We start from the raw sequence: 21,203 nt of genomic DNA, 5'->3' as shown, positions 1-21,203 counted from the left end.
CTGCAGACAGTCTGGCTCTTTTCTAAAAGGTAGAATGCAGCACGTTAAACTTACAGCCAGATTCATCATTGTCCCGTTTTGCGAGTCCTTAATAGCGATTATTAAGGAATCGCTATTAGGGTCTTGCAAAACGGGATTCATGTAGGAATCGCAAAAAAAATTGCGATTCCTACAGCTTCCTTATTTGCGATTAGCAAATTGCTAATCGCAAATAAGGAATAACTCCCCATTCATTTCTATGGGCCTAAAGGCCCATAAGAATGAATGGGGAGTTATTCCTTATTTGCGATTAGTAATTTGCTAATCGCAAATAAGGATGCGATTTCAAGGGTGCCAGGAGTGTCCAAAGGACACCCTGTAGCACCCCTGAAATGAAAATGTAGACTGATGTTGCGCACACACATGTCCAAAGGACAGTGTGTGTGTAACATACAACTTAGAAAAATGCACTAAAGTGCATTTTTCTAAGTTTTCGCTATTTCCCACAAAGTCAGACTTCGCGGTAAATAGCGGCCAAAAATTGTGAATTCGCAAATAAAAAATGGTTAATGAATTGCATTTAAGGAATCTCAAATAGAGATTCCTTAAATGCAATTCCTCGCAATTTTGCTATTAGCGATTATTGCATTTGGGATGATGAATACCAAATGCAAAAATTGCGCTCGCAAAGGGCCAGATTATCAGAATCTGGCCCTTTGCGAGCGCAATTTTCAATGATGAATCTGGCTGCTAGTTTCTATATTTCAGTGTCTCTGTCTATTACATGCAGGGTTTCTGCAAGGTTCGGCATTGTCAGTCCTTTTAATTAACTTCTATATGTAACCCTTCCCACAAATGATTACATCTGAAGGGCTAATTTGCAATTCCTATGCTGATGATGTGCAAATTTATTTGTGCATCAATTATCCTGAAGATAAATTTATGCTGTAGTGCAACCAAGATTGCTGAAATGCTAAGGCTATATGAATAACCAGCACAGATTGTATCTCAAAACTAAATTGACAGAGTCTAATTAAATGGACATACTAACAGAGCTTCCTTAACAAAAGAAAATTGCTAATGGGTATCACATCCATATCAAAATGACTTTACTGAACACAGAAGCAGATGACACATAACTGTAGACTTTAAATACCCACAAAACTCTGCCTGTGCTACTTGTCTGCTAAAAGTTGGTTCAGGGACTCCGCGACTAATTCCATCACGAACTATACAGGAGCAGACAAAATGGCTGCAGTCAAGACTGATAATGCAGACTTGGCATGGCTGCTACATAAAAATGTGTCACAGACTGTGCACATCTTTAAATGTGGAATAGCACGTGCCACAAAATGCAGTAGATAGATGAGATGGAGAGGAATCCTCTTCTGCCAACACTGTCCTCATGAATATTGAAAGGGCCCTGAAAAACTAAAAACCCTAGGAAGGCAAACTGAGATAACCATTATGCGAGAATTAAGCACATTTAAAACCTAAATAGTCAGTGAAAAAATCGAGAAAATAAGATGGGTGCTCAGGGGACATATATTAATGGGAGAAGGGGTAGTACAGGTATAGGCGGGCTATAATGCTTGCAGTGGCCCTGTAAACATGTGTAAAATAACAACATCTACGAAACAGTTTCTTATCCTATTACCAGATTGGCACTTGCATGTCACTTGCATGTCAATTTCAGAGTAAACCCTCCCAATATGTACTACTTCTCTAGAAAGGGAGAATAAGCTACCCAAGGGGACGTTGCATACTATTACCATTTAATTGCACAGTAACCACTGTATACTAATATTATTCCTAATACCATATTACATCCGCAACTATAGCACATGTTAACTTTGTAAATTTTTTTTTTGCTTATGCAGTATTTCAATAAGCATTGACTTCTAATAAAAAGCTTTGGACTGGCCTGCATCTGGAAAGTGACCAAACTAGTAAATGAGCGATGAATGACAACTAGATTTCAGGATATCCTTGTTTAAATATAATAATCAACAGTTCATTTAGGTGTGAGGAAAAAGTATAAAATATCTTAACAGCAAGATATGATTTATACTTGATGGCAAACAGGCAAAAAGTATGGAAAAGAATGGAAACTAAAGATGTCCTGAATGCGAAACACTGAGAAATCCTAAATATGAATAATAAGAATAAGAATGTACTTTTTTCTTTTAAACTAAGAATGTAGTTTTGCCTTAAGGATTTCAAGCAGTACTGAGTGATTATAATGCATGTGTTATGCCCTGGCGGGATATTTTCTCCTGTTAGTATTGGTTGTGCAAACTCATGTCCTGAAAAGTTGCAAGAAATTTTGAAAGATGCAAAGAATATGCCTGGAAAATGATGTGAATAGCTATTTTTATAACTACTGCTACCTGCTGGTATGCTTCTTTGCATAAGAAGCAGTGAGATTTTGGCCAGTGGCCTTTGGAAATGGAGTGCACTTACCAGGTATATCAAGGCGACTATGATGGGTCATTTATCATAAACCAGTTGAAATAGTATCATGGCGATGGGTTGTGGCCAGGATTCTTTGAACAAAGGTTGGGAGTGAGAGCATCCACATTAGTATTAAGATACTGAAAACGGCTGACTTGTCTGAAGAGTTGATCTAAAGAGGAAGGGGTCATGCTAAAGTCCATACAAAAGCTCAGGATGTTTAAAGGGAATGGGCTGGCATCAACAGTGGATGGCTAGGTTTGAACAGTGAAGAAGTTTGACGAAGAGCCCACAGGCTCGTCAGGCATTGCAGCGCTGGCCTGACGAGGAGTGCCCAATGATGAAGCATGACACCCTAACAGGTGTGTGAGGGCACCAAGATCTGACCTTCAAGTCTTCCTGTGACAGGCCAACCAGCCACTCTAGTTTTACCTTGGTGACCACTGGTGGCCTAGGAGAAACTAACCCAGTCTTGAGATTCATCATTCTACTCAGGGAGGAGCTTGGGTATAGGACCTTGTTAAAATATTTTTGCTCTTCCTTCCCCCTTTTGATTGTGAGAATTACTATATAACCAGAACTAAAAAGTAGTTAAATAAAGAACCGCCAGTGAAATGCTTTCTGCAATGGAGCGTCTATTGATTTTCAAGATGATTGGGTACTGCCAGCATCGTTTTAGATCATAGGTTCAGAGGATGAGGTAATGGTTGCTGGTTGCCTGAGGTGGTGCTGAACAAAAGGGATATCAAGGTAGAACCACATAGGGTTTAAATGAAGGAGCGAGCAGGAGGGGTTGTGTCGTGACCACATAAACATTCCCCTACACTCAACATTGGAGGGTTCTGTTACAAACCAGTCACCTGGACACCCGAGTTAAAGAGTAATGCAACTTCATTTGCTCAAGCTCAATGACCACGGAGCCTATATAACCTTCCCTGCTCCTTCTGGTAATGGTGTCCTCCACTAACCCGAAAGGCCAGGTAAGCACACAGCTCCTAAGGCCTGGAATATCTACCTCAGTCGAGCATACTAACACTGATGCCCTTAACGGTAGCTTGTTTTGCTGCTGTCCATTTAGGTCGAATAACGCAGTAGTTAAGTAAGCTGCAGGTGGTATTGTAGGTACGTAGGGCTCACCCTTTGACCACCATCAAAAATCATGCACAGTAGCAGAGTCAGCAGGTGGAGCTCTTTGTTCAGAGGTCACTTTGGGACTTTTGGCTGCAGTGTGGAATTCTTCGGACATACCGGTGATACTGACAGATTTTACAGGAAACAGGACTGACTACACAAGAAAGAATAATGGAGATACAGCCCTCATATTCCTAATTTAGTAAAGGGTTTCCAGGCATGCTTTGAAGTCAGGAGATGGCAGGGACATAGATTATGCAAGAAGGGTAGTTGGTAGTTACTTTATTAGGCAGAGTTAGACTTAGAGGAAATCTTTCCTGGGTTCTAGAGTGGGACTTCAGGGACAAGAGTCGAAAAGGCAGTATAAAACCTCCTCCTGCACTAGCACTGGTGCCTGGCAACATGCCACATTGTTTCAGCTACGTTGTTGTTGCTTAGTTCATTCTCAGCTTTGTCCCTGCCCTTTTGCCTTTTTTTTTTAGGTTCCCCTCTCTCTTCTTCCTGATTTTGCCTGAACTTTCCTTTCACTTGGACTTGCTTGTCGAGCTTTAATGTTAGCTGAATCTTGTCTTTCTTTATGGATTCATTGGATCTTGAATACTCTATCTCAGCGTCCCGTGGCTTCAATCCTGGATCTAAGTCAGACATAGAGCTCTTTGTTGTTCATCAGCGCTGAGAAAGGGAGTACAGAGCGTTGAGTCTGTGAAAGTCCTGAGCCCATATCCAGTGACTCCAGTAAGTCTCATTTAACCCATATTTGCACCTGGTTCCTAATTGCGATAATTTGTGATTTTAAATGGAATAGGTGAAAAAGTTTGATTCTCAGCGGGTATATTATATTTTGGGATACACTGAACCTTCCTGCGGGGCCTGACAGTTTGCCAGACCAACTAAACTCCTTCCAAAATGGATCTCATTGAAAAATCCTTTACAAACTATGGTCAAGGCTAGTGTTAACATTCAAACTGATTTCTACACAGCCTGCCAAGAAAGGAGGTCTATGCTTGTCCGAGTTAATTAACACATCTGTGGTTACTAACTCTTCCACTAAGGGAGAGGGAAGTAATGCAAATAATGTTCCACTGGTATCAGGAGTCTTCACTAAGGTGCTAAAAGATCTTACTCCACTGGTCGGGTTCCCAGGATATCACAAGGTATATTCGCCCTACGAAGCTCAGTGTCAATAACATTTCTATTCAAGCCTGCTGCATTTTTCAACCGACACGAGCGAAGTGGCATTTATTTTATCGTATTTAATTAACAACCCTTTTGTGTGGGCTTCTCCCCTTGTATTAATTCAATGGCTATCTAACTATGATCTGTTCCTTGCACAATTCAAGGCTATATTTGGGAAATGACAGTCCATTCAGACAACACATTCAGTTCTGCATACACTGAAACTAGGACACCAGGAATTGTTTTACTTTACCACTTCGCAATTGGTATTCCCTCAATCTGAGGTTGGTGAAATCACACCAAATAACTCATGCATTTTGGAGGTGTAAGGAAAACACATCTCCAGAGGAATATTAGGAACATTGATTAATTGCGACTTTTGTTGCGTGTTTTGTTTCTGTAACAAATACAAATAATAGAAATAAAACAATTAAATTGTGGATCCTGCCAAAGGGATACTGATCACAAAAGGATCCAGCCGAGAAGGATAATTACACCTTTGGCCACAGTGACAGCATTTCCAGCAAGACTTTTCCTACTACTTTTTCAAAAACAATGCAAGTTGCATCTTACAAACATTTTAATAGGGAAGTTGACAGAATTTATAGGGATCAATGGAGCACTCGTTATTTCTCTTAGTTATCTACATTCAGGGGCAGCAGAGGTGCCAAGGTGGAGCGAAGAGACCTCAGGTCTGAGCATCATACTCGACACCCACAAAGCCTCAGATGGCACTGTCTAGGTTTTCATAGATTAGAACCTCACCCTAGATTGGCCCAAAAAGAACTTGGGATAGTGTTTGGGTAATTTAAGTCACTAAGAAGGAGACATGGTGTAGACACTTTCCTATTGGGCTGTAGGATACTAGGAGTAGCAGTCCGTAAAGTAAATTAGGACTTGGGATAATGAAGTGCTGGATCTTGGGGCAGTGTGAGCTTTGATGGCTTGTTGGAGGCAGCTCAAGTGCTGGTCTATAGAGATGACGTAGGTGTGATTGTGCCTAGATTCTTTACACAGGCTAGCTGTATGGAGCAACTATGTATAGTGGAACAGGCTTTTGTTAAAGGAGATTAAAGGGTGGATTCCTTTAGTCTGTCAGGAGAAGGGAAACAGCGTGGTAGTAGCGTATGTAGATGTGCTTGCATACGTCTACCCTAGGCACAGACCCTTCAAAATGTTGCAGTTGTTTTTGGTTGAAAGAGTGCAATGAGGTAGACCAAAGGCCACGGTGAGTCACTTAAGACTTTAGAGTGACCAAATCTAAATACTGGGCTAGCCAGGTCTAAATGATACTAGGCTGATAGAGGTCAATGAGTGCCATGCGTCAGTTATCAGTGGAGGAGCAGTAAGGAAGGGAACAGTAAGGCAGGCGTGCCATTACGAGGGAGCAAAGAGGAACATTTCAAAGCATGAACTAGTACACATTAACTGAGTCACCAATTCCATACCAGCTATGCTTCCCTGTGCGTGTTTCATTGAAACTCAATGGATCAGTCATGTTGGGGGCTCTGGAAAGCGCAGGTTGGGCATCATAAAGTTTCGAAGCATTCTCAATAACTCCACATCTCTTGCTGCCCATATCTCTTAAAACCTAAAGTTCCTTAGAATCCCTTTGGCAGGTTATCTACAACTTCTGTCCCATTCAGACCATAAGGTCAGCCACATTAATTAACAAGCATTGGAAATAGCAATCTGTTTGTTGTTTTCAGAGATTTCAGTGCAGTATGTGTCATCACTCGTCAAAGCTTTTCATTAATGCTATGCAAAGTAGCTCTTGGTCATAATAATATAACATTTACATAGGGCTTGCTGCCTTATACAATGCAGTTTCAAAGCTCTTCATGCCTAATAATATTATGACCCAACTCCATGGTACCGTTTTTTATGGACTCCAAAAAGTGCAGACGGCATCCTCTTTTTCACTTGCTAGATAATTAACAAGCATTGGCATAGCCAATAGGTCTCGCCTTTGGGACCTTCTAAGTGTTTAGCCAGAGATATTTGTAAAGAAATTGTGTTTGTGTGCTTGAACGAGAGATAGAGCAAGCGAGAGTGAGAAGGAGTGAAACAGAGAGGGGAACAGATAGTGCGTGTTACGAAGAGAGTGACCACGGGAGGAATCAAAAGAAATAGAGGATGAGTGCCTGGGTGATGGCTAGAGAGAGAAAGAGATGGCAGAAGACTAGATTAAGAGATTTAAAAAAAAGAGCAGCAAAGAGACGAGGGGAGAGGAAGAGTGAAAGAGATAAACAGAGGAGCAGAGAAATAAGAAGAGAAAGGGTGACAGAGGAAGTGTGAAAGGGAGTGAAATTAATATATAGGAAAGGGGAAATGAGTAGAAAATACATAAAAACTAGCACCCATAATTCGACTTAAAGCCTCGTGGCCCTTCAGACGCAACACAACCTTCCCATGAGCGCGTTATAATCCCACTGTGCTCTGCAAGTAAATGGATATAGTGTAAGGGGAGCATAATGTGCAGCAGAGAAATGACGTACCACCCCCGGTCCCACTGGACCCTCCGCCTGAACCGATCTGCGCCGTTGTAAGGTGCCCCCCAATTACATTGTAAAACACGTACACCAGCCGCAGGCAGCTGTACGCAGAGCACCGGTTTCACCAGGTAAAGGGGCGGTGGGAGACTTACTGGGTAAGATGCAGCCCCCACTTGCTACCCGTGAACGTGTTCTTCCCCAACAAATGGCCATGTGTGAGAACCAAAGTTACCAGGGGGAGTGGGGGGCGTAAGAGGGGCAGGGAGGTGCAGTGGGGGCGAAGCAGGCATAGTGAGGGTGGGGACGAATTCACGGAGTGTTGGATTGATGCACCGAGGGTCGGAGAGGGAACATGATGGCTTGGGGGGTGAGGTAGAGATAGGGTCGGACACGGGCAATGCAGGGTGAAGGTTTAGGTTCAAGGAAGTACTGTGCAGTGAGCTTGAGTATGAGGTTCAAACCAAGCAGAGTGAGGGTTGTGGAGGTGAGTGTGTTGCAGTGAGATGTTTAGTGAGTGCTGGAGAGTGGGTGTGTTGCAGTGAGTGCTGTAGTGAATGCTAGAGTGGTAGGTGTCGCAGTGAGGGTTTTATGAGTGGTAGAGTGGGAGTGAGTTGCAGAGAGTGGTTTAGTGAGTGCGGGAGGATGAGTGTGCTGTAGTGAGGGTTTAGTGAGTGCTGGAGTGGCAGGGTGTTGTGCGTTGCAGTGAGGATTCTAGTAAGTTCTGGTGCAGGAGTGTGTTTCAGTGAGGGTTTTAGTGAATGCTGGAGTGGGAGGGCATTGCAGTGAGGGCTGTAGTGGGTACTTTAGTGGGAGTGTGCCGCATTGAGGGAGTTAGTGAGTGCTGGATTGGTAGGGTATTGCGATGAGGCTGTAATTAGTACTGGGTGGTTAGTGCGTTATGGTGAGGGCTGACTTGACCACGATCGGTTTTACTGGTACCTTGTTCCATTTACTAATGTGCACTAGAGCACATGTGAATGCAGCTGATTTTTGGGGAGCACGTCTGGCCCAGAAAGATCTCTGTGTTATGCACAGAGCATGTACGAACAGTGCATGTTTTACACTTGAGCACACGTGGTGTTGGCTGTAGATACATTCTGGTAGGCAGAATATATGATACACTAGGGGTACCCAATGCTAGCTCTTCCTAAGGCTGCTTCGCGGGGGTCTGCATTGTGTATGTGTGGTGTTAGATTTGTGTCTGCCTTTTTGTCTGCGATCCGCGAGCTTCCTGAAGATGGACAGTTGGCTGCAGATTCAACAAGTGAGGCTATTTCTCTGGTGCCGAACAGCACAAGGTGATTCCCCATTCCTCCTGTACAGCACTGTGCGCTGAACCTTTACTTGTCCCTTTCGTTCCACACACGTCTGAATTACACTGCCTCAGAGCATCCCTGACACACATTCTTGACACACAGGTACTCAGGAGGCAGACGCAGCCTTGTGATGCGCTTCGGGAATCCGGGCGTGATTGTGAGCTTGAAGCTTCCCACCACCCCCTGGTGTGCAGTTATCCTATATGTGTAAGCGGTGCGTCAACAGGGATGATGAAGTGGATCGAAGATTGAGGCTAGTGCGCATCAGTGCCATTCCAGGCTCTTTCGTCTTCCTGCAGCCCGCGCCTCGTGAAAGATCGGAGAGCCTCCTTTATGCTTTCAGAATCATCTATCACTGGATCCATAACACACAGATACAGAAAACATACTGAAATAAACAACTCCTAGTCAGGATTAAAGAGTCGCCAACAAACCATCTTTAGTGTTGCTCTTGCACATTGAACCTCAAACGCAGCACATAAAACAAGCAGAACAACAAGCCTCGGAATGAAAAGAAAACAAGTGTGGCCCGAAAGATAAAGCGACCCACATTCTTGTGGAGGTGGGATGGAGGGGACGTGCATGAAACATGACCCAAAACAGATGGCCCCTGCGCGCCGCTGCTGGCTCCCGAGAGCAAAGCGGTCTGGGAGTAAACATTCCAGGAAAAGCTGGGACATCCACACGGCTTTGGCCAATTGCGTGCTAAAGGCAGACGCAAAGGCCAATAGCGTGTGAGCACCACAAGCCCAAGCTTCTACAGAAGCTGAAGTGATTGCAAGAGGCCAATTTCCTAGAGCAGTGCCAGTCATGATTATTTTATAGGTGAGTTGTTGGATCTCACCACTCTGCTACTATATTTTAATGCATATTACCTACTGCACTAGACACTACAGCTTCACAGATTTTGTTTCACCAATGTGTTGTGAGCAATTGCTAATTGTGTACGCACAGTGGTGTTTCATTGGGGAATATGATGGCGTGATCCTCTAAGCATTCATGAATGAAATGATTCTCTCATTTGTCTTTATAGATTGGCCGCTGCATCAACAGGTACTACACCTTTCTGGTGCAACTTGATGGTAAAATTAGGTTAACACACCACATTACCATTCGTTTTAGTGTAGACACATCCCTTTTTCACTAGGTCCTGAGGAATTGCCGCCAGATCCACCAGACTAACAGGCAAGAAACATGTCAACCGTATAAGATTGAGTGCAACAATCTGCAACATCATTGCAGAGAGTAGCCACTCCAGTTTTTAATAGGGTGGGAGGCAGGACCATTAAAATTATTCAGCCAGACTCTTCTAATTCCCTGTTTTAACTCACAAGGTTTACTTGACTTACACTTTTGCACTTCTACACTCCCAAGGCCCCTTGCACCTACTGCACCAAACGGCAAGGAATAAAAGATCTCCGCCGAAGAGCCCCTGCATAGGGTGCCCATCGGGTATTGGATCGCCGACCCGACGAGGAGCATGCCAGATGATGAAGCATGACACCTAGCGGGCTGGGTGTGTGAATGCCCTCATTCTAAAAGGAAGGATTCCCATCCCTCCTCTCGTTAGACACCTTAGGGTCCCGCCTCCCTGTTTACCTTCTCTCCCCCCTTAGGAACTGCATACCAGTTTGTTTTGTAATAAGAATAGGGATCGTATGCTAGACCTTTAAAAGCCCATAGTCCCTCTTCATTGATTGCGTCACAAAAATTGACCCATTGAGAAAAATACTGATGCCTCACAAAATTTTGCACTGCAAAATGATTTCAGAGTTGCAGGGCACTAAGAATTTAATTTACATAATCTAGGTGTCACAAAAACAAGCTTTGGTACCAAAGGTACTGTTACTAAACCTTTTGATATATTTACTCTCACATGCACAGGTTGCAAAGGTTTCAAGATCAAAGAGCAATATCACCCCAAATGCCTTATTATTAAAGCCAGTTGGTTAGAACCCTGACATTAAAAGTCAATTTTTTGAAGACAAGCTTTCCATTATCTTCTAACGGTTTTAAAGTCTTTGAACGTGAATACAACACTTACCTAATGAAGATATAATTAACCACTAACTGGATTAATTGTTTTTTTCCTAGAATGGGGCTGGGAGAATGTTTAGGCATGGCAGAAAAAAGTAATCTGTACTTATTTGTAGTTTTATAGAGTTTGGACATAGCCTAATAAATGCCTTTTTCCAGGTTCAAAGAGCAATTTACACCAATTTAACGATATTCATTCTAGACTATAGCCAGGGAGTGGAATATTTACAAAATAATTACAGTGTATGTAAACCAGAGAAACGGAAATTAACAAAATACAAAATTAACATAAATTAAAGAGGAACATTATTGAGATATGGCACAGAGGAAATATTGGTGTACTATAGGAATAAAAAGTACAATGAATTATGGATAGTTTTAAATAGTAAAATAAAGAAGTAAAACACAAACGGACATAAAAACAAAAAATGGAATCAGAGAGAGAAGGTAGCAAATGGATCGTAAAAACAATTTAGTAAAACTTGAGGGAGAACTTACACAAGGCGCCATTGGACTGTGACAGATTGGCAGTGTATTTCAAAGAGAAAAGTTTTGAGATCTGTCTTGAGGGCCACTGAGAGGGAGTGGCAGAAAGAAATGCTGGAAGTGAATTACAACTGTTTGAAGTGTAGCCAGAGCTGAGTGAATCATGCTATACTTTTTTTTTTAATATCAGTAGAACCAGAAGAAGACTTTTTGTACTTTTTAGAAATTGCACACCCCCAGATATTTTCAAGTTTGCAATTAAATATTGTGGTCCACTTATGTCCACACGAAAATAGAAAAACTTTAATCGGGAACCATTGAAGCATCTGGAGAACTTGATTAGTATGGTCACATTTGAACTCTAAGTGACTGAACATGTCAACACATGAAGGGCAGAATTCACTGGAGCGAGGACAACTTAAGGTATCCGTGTTTAGAGTAAACTGCCATAACCACAACTTGATAAAACTAAACATTGGCTCAAGGCACTGGAGGCCTGATCTAGAATGAAGTGTCTGAACTGGCAATATAATCTTAATTGGCCAGGCCTCTTGTGTTAGGTAAAGATCAGTTTTTCATTACGTTAACCTTTAATTCATTCCATGCAGTCTATAATTATACTTTTACAACAAAGAAAATTACACAAATTCATCCAAACAGGGATGTGTGAATAAGCAGAGGAGATTAAGAGAAATTCAGTCTTAATGAAGTTGTGTTTTAAGGGATGAAGTGACATATTGCCTTGTTCTGCCGCAAAGGTTTTTGCTCGATGAAGGATGGTATTTTGAGGTATTGTTGGGTAAAACCAGCATATTTCTGTTTGGTTCCTTGAGGATGTCACTAGGGGTAGCTAAGTAAAAATTAAAGAGGTTTGAAACTAAAGTCTGTCCTAGTATTGAACTTTAACAGGACTAGAGAGAGTATCATCCACTTTCATCTGCTGTAAATGAGTGGAAAGTTAAGAGACAGACTAGTCTAGAACAATGCTATCAATAGCCATGAATTTGGTGAAAGTTTATATGTGTAACATGGTTAAATATATTAAAAACAGCCAAAATTCAAGGAGAATAGGTAGGCAAGAATCAAAAATATATAGGACCCATCTTCTACCAAGAGCATGACTGTCAGAGTGCTGGATGCAATTCTGAAGCCTAACTAGGAGCTTGTTATTATAAATATGTTATCACGTTTACCTTTGATAAGAAAAGAAGGCCCAAAACAAGCCAAATGTTCCTAATGTCATTTGGGTAACTTGAAGAAGTTTTATTTGTATCTTTTAGCAACGGAGTGTCTTAACCCAATTTTAAGGCAATCAGGCAACAATTCTCCTGTAAGCTACCAGTTTACTAAATTTGTCTAGTAAACAAAAATATCAGATTTTCATCAGAAGGGATAGAAATGTTTGAACAGTTTCACACTAGCAAGTGTTTTGATCTCATCATTTTTGGATCTTCCTAAAATAATTTTAGGACCACTATTGGACTTCTACTATCCGAATCCATTTGCAATTTAATTTGAAAATTCTTCACATTAAAACAAGATTTTTGTACAGTCTTTTGGATGTTCTAATGTGGTTTAGTCCATTTACCTAAGGAACTTGTTGCCAAGATTTTCGGTATTCGTTTACATTACCAGAATACTGCTATATAGAAGGTTTGGTTTTCAGCATATTCTTTTTTCGTGGTACAACTTTGTCATCAAATAGATCAGTCAAGTAGTCATTGTACCGTGCTGCAAAGGAGTTGACATCTAGTACAGGAGAGACCACGAGCATATTGCTTGTGGCATTAACTGCTTCGGAATGGACGTGATATTTTGGGTATTCCAGAACCACGTAGTCTCCTTTGTAGGCTGGCAATTTCATTATCAGACACTGAAACAACGAGCCTGATTTAATGGTTAAGCATTTGCAGTTTAAGAAGTTTCTATGTTTTACTGTGACACCACATGCACCTCTGCTTTTGTGATCACAACCCAAGATGGTGTAATCTGTATCAAACGATGCCTGATATTTTGTAATATATCGATAGTCATGCTATCAGTCAAGCTCCTAAATTAAGAGTTTTCAATACTTATCTCATATTCACTCCTCATGTCAGCCAGCATACCCTTTGGCTGCGGCATGAGAACAAAAGGTAGCTGCAATTAAAGCTTCTTTGAAACACCTCGAATGGGATAATTAACCCGTTCAGTCAGAAAATTAAATGTTTATTAGCAATCACTGAATAATAATATCCTTCACCGTTTTCAGTAGCGTGTAGTGGTGTAGTCCCCTACAAATATTAATCTTTATGTTGTCATCATTTTCAAAGAAAAATGCTCAACAAAACAATCGATTGTATTAATTTCAGTAAATGGATTTTTCAGTAAAATACCTGGATTTGATGAATAAAAAATGTATGCATTGCCAAAAGTCTTCTTTTATTCCTTAGAAGTAAAATCAAAAAAAGTTAAAAGTCAATTCTACTCATCATCTGCAAAACTGACCAAGAGAGCTGCCACTGAAGGAAATGCAAATCCCCCATAGCTCAAAAAGACCAACTACTTCTACTAGGCCGCCTTAATCAGCTTATTACCCAAATTTGTGAGATAAGCAGTAGCCATGCACCATTTAATGTATTAATTTAAAGGCAGGGATACTGCCTACTGCTGAATAAATACACAAAATGAAGGATGATGGAAAAGGAAGTGTGGTCAAGGCTGGCAATCTGATCGGAAATTAGACAAACTTTAAAGACCCAGATTACACCTACTCTTGCTAGGCTGAAGGAAGTTAATATTTTGAGCAGAGGTTTAATAACCCAAGCACCTCTCTAGCCCTGAAGTCTCTTAAAAGCAGACATGCACCAGCAGAGAGAGCCTTATTTGGGTGGTTGCTCAGACGCCAGTAAAACTGGCACAATGCACATGCAGGGGTGAGAGACAAAGCACTTGATAGGTTGCTGCCATGACAGTGCAAGAGTGAATTGACCTACTTCATGTTAGACTGCTGTCCTCAACCCCCATGCGAGCTCAATATTTATTAGATCCCAGAGACCTTTGTTCTGTCTAGATTACATAAGGATGTATCCTTCTGACCTTCTAGAACATCCTCCCACTTTCATTAGAACTGATTGGCATTTCAGGGACCGAGTGCAGGCAGTAAGACATCTCTTGAAGTAATGGCCATGCACCGGTGCCATCATTACTTTTATCAGTCCTCTTGCAGCTCTTATGAAGTCTTCAATACTAGAGCAATGTTTTGACTGCACATCTTGTAAACATCTTAATTGTTGGTTACCACATCAGGCAGGCCTGACACCAAGATGGTTATCTTGGTGTGGTAAACAAAAATCAATTCTATGTCAGGATCGGAGGCGAGGATTATGCTTTACTTTCTTCACTTTATTAACAGCAGCCTTCAAAGTAAACACTAACTAAAAAACTAACATTCCCAGGAACACTTAGTAATGTCCCTACAAGAATAGAGTTCATCATATAGACTGTCCGTTGTCTCCACCAATCAGGAAGCACCGGGTAGGTCATAGTCCCTTGTTAGTGGTTGTCCCTCCTCTTTATTCGCTGCTGGCAGCCTAAGATAATTGTACTCCATTTTTCTCCAGTGTATTTTGCATGTGAGGTGTACTTATACTGTTTGATTTACTGTGATTTCCGCGCGGTATGTGTTATAATAACTACTGTTCAGTTTTCCCCGTTCTGTTTGCTTTGTTATTGCTACTATTCAGTCATTGACGCTGCGCGTTATTTCGTCTGTTAATGCTGACGCGTCTTTCCCCTTTGATTGTGGTGCGCTTTTCATGTGCGCATGTTTTTCTTCCAGCCTGTTCCCTGAAGGCTGTGAGTTTTCCTTTTTCGCCACGCCTCCATTTCGGAGGGCCGGCTGTCCGTGGGAGCGCATTTTCCGCTCCTCTGTGGCCGTTCTTTATTGCAGCTCGTGGGGGGACCTCCCACCGCCTGAGGGCAACTAACCGGCATCTCTCTCCTGCGGCGCGCTCCTCGCATTCTGCGCGTTCCTAACAGCAAGGCAGCAGGTCCGCAGGGAGCCTTGACAGTCTGGGAGGTTCGCTTGCTTGTCAGCGAGTATGTAATTGATCAATTTTCTACAGAGGTGACGCCCGTGAGGGTCGGTAGGGGTTTTAACCCTTAAATAATTTCATACGCTCTTTGTGGTCAGTATTCAATAATACCACACCTCCATTTTGTTAGGACCTTCTCCCAGACGTGCCCCAGAATACTTGCACCAGGGCTGCAGGGTCCTGGGTTTTTACCCAATTACCGCGAGGTTCACCCCGCCAATAATTAGGCTGACACCCAGCCCCCCATAATAGGCACACCCTGCCTTTTTAGGTCTCGCCGCGAGAACTATAGCTGTCAACTCAGCCGACAACGAGTGGAGACAAGAGCTGGCCATGCGCGCAGCATTGTCTATGGCAGAGGTGGATTTAGACGCGCGCCTTCGGATTGGGTCGCGCGCGTGAGCTGTCTACGATACAAGCTCACGCGCGTGACCCAATCCGAAGGCGCGCGTCTGAATCTGCCTCTGCCATGATGGTGCCCTGTCCACTCTTGCTCGGCGCGCTCCACACTGCAGGTTGTGCTCGCTGGGTCTCTCTCGTGCGCAGCTCGGGCACTATGTGCCTGCCTCGTGCGCGGTGCTTCTCGCGCCGCAGACTGGGGTCACAGCGTGCACGCACGACACAAATAGGAGCGGACATGTGAGCGAGGACCATGCACTGTGCACAGAGCACACTCGGAGAAGGAAACCAGCACATACAAGTACACAGGGCACTGTGCATGGATCACAGCCAGAGAGCACACTCGGACAAGGAAACCGGCACACACAAACTCCAGAAATCTGATCCTCGAGGGTGATCGCAATCGGACAACCGGCACAGGCTGCATCCATCTTTGCAGTTTGCGGACCGCCGCAGGCAGCACCCAAATTCAGAAAGAATGTGTGGGATGCAAAAGGGGACCCTCGAGAGTGCCTCCAGCCCCGGACATGGACCGCTCCCTGCACCTGGACACCGCGAAGGCTGCCACCCAAAAACGGAGCTCCATAGCGCCTGACCCTAAAATGGCCGCCCAATCAAGACAGCGCTGAAGGTAACTCACGGCTAACGGGCTGCAGGCAACTCAAGTACATCCTGCAGTGGGCCAGAGAGAGCCTCGACCCTCCCTGATCTACAAGCTGGCACAAGGGGTTCTGCAGGAAGCTGTATTGGAGCCACTGCAGAGCTCTGCACTGCCTGCCCTTAAAATGGCTGCCCTGCCGACACAGCATCCGAGTGCCAGAACCCCGAATCTAACGGCCCACTCCTTAAGGTCACCTCTCAGACCCATGAGAGTCCAGACAGCCCCAGACACAGATCGCTCCCCTCACATTAGCCAGCAAATGGAATACCATTAGGAAACCGGAGCGCAAGCTGCTCCAGAGCTACACAACGCCTCACTGTAAAATGGCCGCAAAGTTAGGATGCTAATTGAATACTCCTGGGAAACGGATGGCAAGCAATTGTGTTGACACCCTGCACGGGTCTAAGGAGAAGCCTCGACCCTCTCTGATCCTCAATCTGTCACTATAGGGAGATGTGCGAGGCGAGAGTGGCGAGCACAAACAATGTTTATATACCAATTGCAAATTAAAAAAAAGATTAATGCAAAGCATTGTCATTTACAATGCCAGTAACTCAAACTTTAATGCTGCGAGACCTATTGCATTGAAGATGCATGTTATTAAACATGTACAGCTTCATTTTGCCTGTCATATTATAACAAATTGCACTCTTGGGTATTCTAGGCATAGACTGACTCCCTATTACTTACAAGTCATATATCTCTACCCTTGAGTTGCATACACCACTCTTCCAAGTGATTCGCCCTAAGCATGTCCCTCAATATGGAGACCATGTACGATGAACAAGGGTAGGAGATGGACCCCCTTAGTGATCCCCATGGGACGATGACTTTTACAATGCAGTGGATGCATCTATCCACAGGGCAGTGGCGGAGGCAATGTCTCCCTTGGAGGATCGCCTTTTGCTAAAGATCCTGCAAGCCTGCGACAGGTTGGCGAGCCCCATTCTGAACGCCCCACAGGCTCTACTGGCTGTTCCATCCCCTCCCCCCGATTCGCAGGCGCCTCCAGCAAAACGCCCACGTGAACTGGGAGTAGATTTGGACGCTTTTGCCAGGTTGAAGCAGGCATTTTTGGCCAGCACAGTTTCCCCGGCGATCCCTTCCAATCCAGAGGATGCAAACTCAGACAGTAACAATGGGGACACGGATGACGACGCAGGTCCCTCCCGACCCTGGCGTCCTTCTTTCCAACCCCCACCCAACTGACCCCAGAATGACCAGGGCATATGTGGGGATATGCTGGACCTTGATGAGATCCTTCACCCGAGGTCTTCCGAATGGGCTCTGTCGTAAAGGCATAGATAGATCTTGGCGAGCTTGCCAAGACAAGCTGCTAGATACCTTGGGGCCCCTTACACAGATATTGGATATAGCGGAGGAAGCAAAACCCTCGGACTCGCTCATATCTCATGATACCCTCTCATCTGGGCAGAACATGCCGTGGTCTTTCTGGGCAATGCTAATTGTGCCTCATCCACCGAGCAGCGCAGATTCCTCCTGATAAAGGTGGACCCTAAACTTGGGGACCTCACAGACTCAGAAGCCGATCCCGTAGCGCAAGGTGGACTGTTTGGGGAACCATTTATTAAAGAACAGGGGAAGTTCATAAATACTTTTACTTCCCTAGACAAGGCACAGTCCTCAATTAAGAAAGTGTTCTACGCACTGGTTTTCAGGGGCGCCGGTCGAGGAAGGGGCCGCTCGACCGGCCGCAATAACCAAAAAGGCTCAGAGAGCTCAAGGCTCCCATCAAGGCCAACACCAAGATCAAACCAGATTTGGCAATTTCTACCCGACCAGAGGGCGGAGCGGCAAACACAGAGGAGGCAGAGGTGCTGGCGGCTCAAATAATTTGGGTGAGTGTCCTCCCTTCTTCCCTTTTAAAGGTAGAGGGCCGTCTGGCAAACTTCTTCCAGGCCTGGACTTCCATCACGGGGGACGCCTGGGTACTGCAGACAATCTGGGGTTTCCAAATAGAGTTTTACAGGACTCCCTTCCAACCCATGGCCCCTCGAGCTATTTCTCCCAAGCAGACGCCGCAATGGTAACTCAGGAGGTGCACGTTCTCCTTGACAAAGGGCGATTGTCCAATCCCATACTCATACCAGGTGCTTCGTCAGTAACCTGTTTTTGGTCGACAAGGCGGACGGCGGTCAACGTCCAGTGATAAATTTACGAGAGTTCAGCTTGTGGTTGGTCTACCGCCACTTCAAGATGGAGGGAATCCATCTCCTTCGGGGCATCGTGAGGCCAGGGGATTGGGTGTCGATCCTAGACCTCAAGGACACCTATCATTCGATTCCATTTTTCTTCCTTACAAGCATTTCCTCCAGCTTATATGGGAGGACATGACATAAGAATTCACCACTCTCCCCTTCGGACTGTCGTCGGCCCCATGGTTTTTCACCAAGGTTCTCCGACCTGTGGTGGAACGCTTACGGGCACATGGGATGAGACTCATCGTCTACCTTGAAAAAATCCTGATAATGGCCCAATGCCCTCAAGCACTCTTAAGACAGTTGCAGACGGTGATAAACCTCCTGCAAGGATTGGGGTTCATGATCAACAAGATCAAATCCTCCCTGGTACCCTCCTAGAAGGTGATTTTTCTAGGTTTCTTGATAGACTCCATCGAGTCTACTCTGAGCCTACCTTCCAGAAAGATCATGAAAATCCGTCACACACTTCGGTGGGTTCTATTGAAATCACGCATCTCCCTCAGACAGGTGGCACGCATTGTGGGACTCCTGTCATCATCGATTCAGGCCATTTTCCCAGGGCCGGTGCACTATCGCGCCCTCCAATGCTTGAAGGCCTCCCACCTTTGGAAAAATCTGGCGTACTCCCAAATAGTGTCTTTAACACAAGAAGCCAAGGAGAAACTCAAGTGGTGGCTCGCCAACATGGAGACCTGGCAAGGTGCTGCAAGTTCACTACAGGAAGTCTGTGGTCTCCTCTAGAACAACGTTTACATAGCAATTGCTTGGAACTCCTGGAGTGCTCCTTCACAATTTAATGTTGGACAAAGATTCGATCCAATCAGGTGTCCTTCTCAAGATGGACAACGTGTCCTTGGTGCGTTACATCAACTACCTAGGGAGCACATGTTCGAAAGTCTCTCCGACTTTGCGGCCAATTTCTGGCAGTATTGCCTGGAGCATCAGATCTCGGGTCAAGGAAGAGTACCTGCCTGGTCCGGACAATCAAGCAGCGGACTTCCAGTCACGTCACTTTCACGATGTGAGTCTGTGGCAGTTACACCTGAGAGTGTTTGCAGATCTCCAAGCATAGTGGGGCCCCTTCACAGGGGACCTCTTTGCCTCCCGCTTGGATCACCAGCTGCCCAGGTTCTTCAGCTGGAGACCAGACCCGCTGGCAGAGAACATGGACGCGTTTCTCCAGGACTGGAAGGAGGAGAAGGGCTCTGCCTTTCCTCCCTTCACGATGATCTGCAGGGTTTTAGTCCAAGTCCGTCGCCAGAGGGCGCACACAGTGATAATCACACCTAGCTGGAGATCGCAAGTCTGGCTTCCAGTTCTACTGGAACTTTCCTGGGGTTTTCCAATCCCTCTCCCCAGATTTCCAGCCCTCCTTCTCAATCAAGGTCTGCAACCTCATAAGCACATCAAGCAGGGGTCTCTAACGCTCATGGCATGGCGGATTACAGGGGACGATAGTCGGTCCCAGGACTTTCAGGAGCGGCAGAGAAGTTCATGTCCAAGGCCTGGGGAGACAGCACGGTTAAAAGATACAAATCCACCTGGAGGTGATGGTCTCTTTGTTTTTTGCTTTTTTGTTTAGAGATTTATATAGCGCGAACTAGACCCAAGGCATTGGGTATCAAAGTGCTTTACACGAGCACCAGTTTTGTTACAGATAAACACATACATTTTTGTTAGGCACGGGGAGATTACGTGATTTGCCCAGAATCACAGGATGTGTAGCATCCTTGCAGAGACTTGAACCCGGTTCCCCAGTTATGTGTGGTCTCTTGCCGGAAGGCATATGAGGAGAGGTTGGATGAAGTCGGCCCTCCGGGCGAACAAAAACTTCTTATTGCATTGAGGAAGCCCCACAGGGCGGTATTCTCCCCGACGATTGCTCGGTGGGTGCGCTGGGTTATGCAGGAGGCAGGCATTGACCCACGCAAAATCAGTGCTCACTCAACCAGAGAAGCGATGGGCTCGAAAGCATATGCTCTTGGAGCCCGTCTGAAGGATATCATGAATGCTGCTGATTGGTCTTCGGACTCCACTTTTGAACGGTTTTATTTCAAATCGGTTCTGCATATGGCACACTTTGTGGTGAGAAGCATTAAACTAGCATAATCCTCACCTCCGGTCCTGACATAGAATGAAAAATTTCCTAGCTATGGTAATGGAAAGTTTCAATTCTATTATGGACTCGGAGGCTAAGAGGCTAAGATTATCCCATCCAGGATTCAAGTATGCTTGAAACCTCCTCACCCTCGTTGTGCAGTAAGTAAAACCTTTACAAGTTACTAAACCTAGTTGTGAAGTTTTAATGTGGCTAGCTAAGTACCTGATTTGCAGGTTTACAGGAATAACCCTTAGCCATGGTCGTGTTTTAAAATTTGTGTCTCGTTGCAGGAATGGATGCAAACAAACAAGATTCATGAGGTACCGGATGAGCCTGATCTTGAGCGTTGAAAGAGGAGGGACAACTACTAACAAGGGCCTATGACCTACCTGGTGATACCCGATTGGTGGAGACAACGAACAGTCTATATGATGAACTCTATTGTTGTTAGGACATTCCTAAGTGTTCATGGGAATGTTAGTTTTTTTGTTAGTGTTTACTTTGAAGGCTGCTGTCAATAAAGTGAAGAAAGTAAATCATAATCCTCGCCTCCGAGTCCTTAATAGAATTTAAACTTTCTATTACAATAGCTAGGAACTTTTTCATTGGTAGCCGATTTTAGGGTCAACCTCAAACTTCAGTTATGATAAACACTTTTAAAATGTCTACT

General features: G+C 44.4%; 1 protein-coding gene across 1 annotated transcript in view; it reads right to left on the bottom strand.

Moving 5' to 3' along the window:
* Nucleotides 1-21,203, bottom strand: part of C3_1H9orf85 (chromosome 3_1 C9orf85 homolog) — a 365,977-nt gene that overhangs the window by 127,881 nt on the left and 216,893 nt on the right. The window lies entirely within an intron of this gene.

This window comes from Lissotriton vulgaris, chromosome 3_1 (genome assembly GCF_964263255.1).
Source record: "Lissotriton vulgaris chromosome 3_1, aLisVul1.2, whole genome shotgun sequence".
Lineage (NCBI taxonomy): Eukaryota > Metazoa > Chordata > Amphibia > Caudata > Salamandridae > Lissotriton > Lissotriton vulgaris.
The sequence above is the reverse complement of the archived record's forward strand: the minus strand, read 5'-3'. Positions and strand labels throughout refer to the sequence as shown.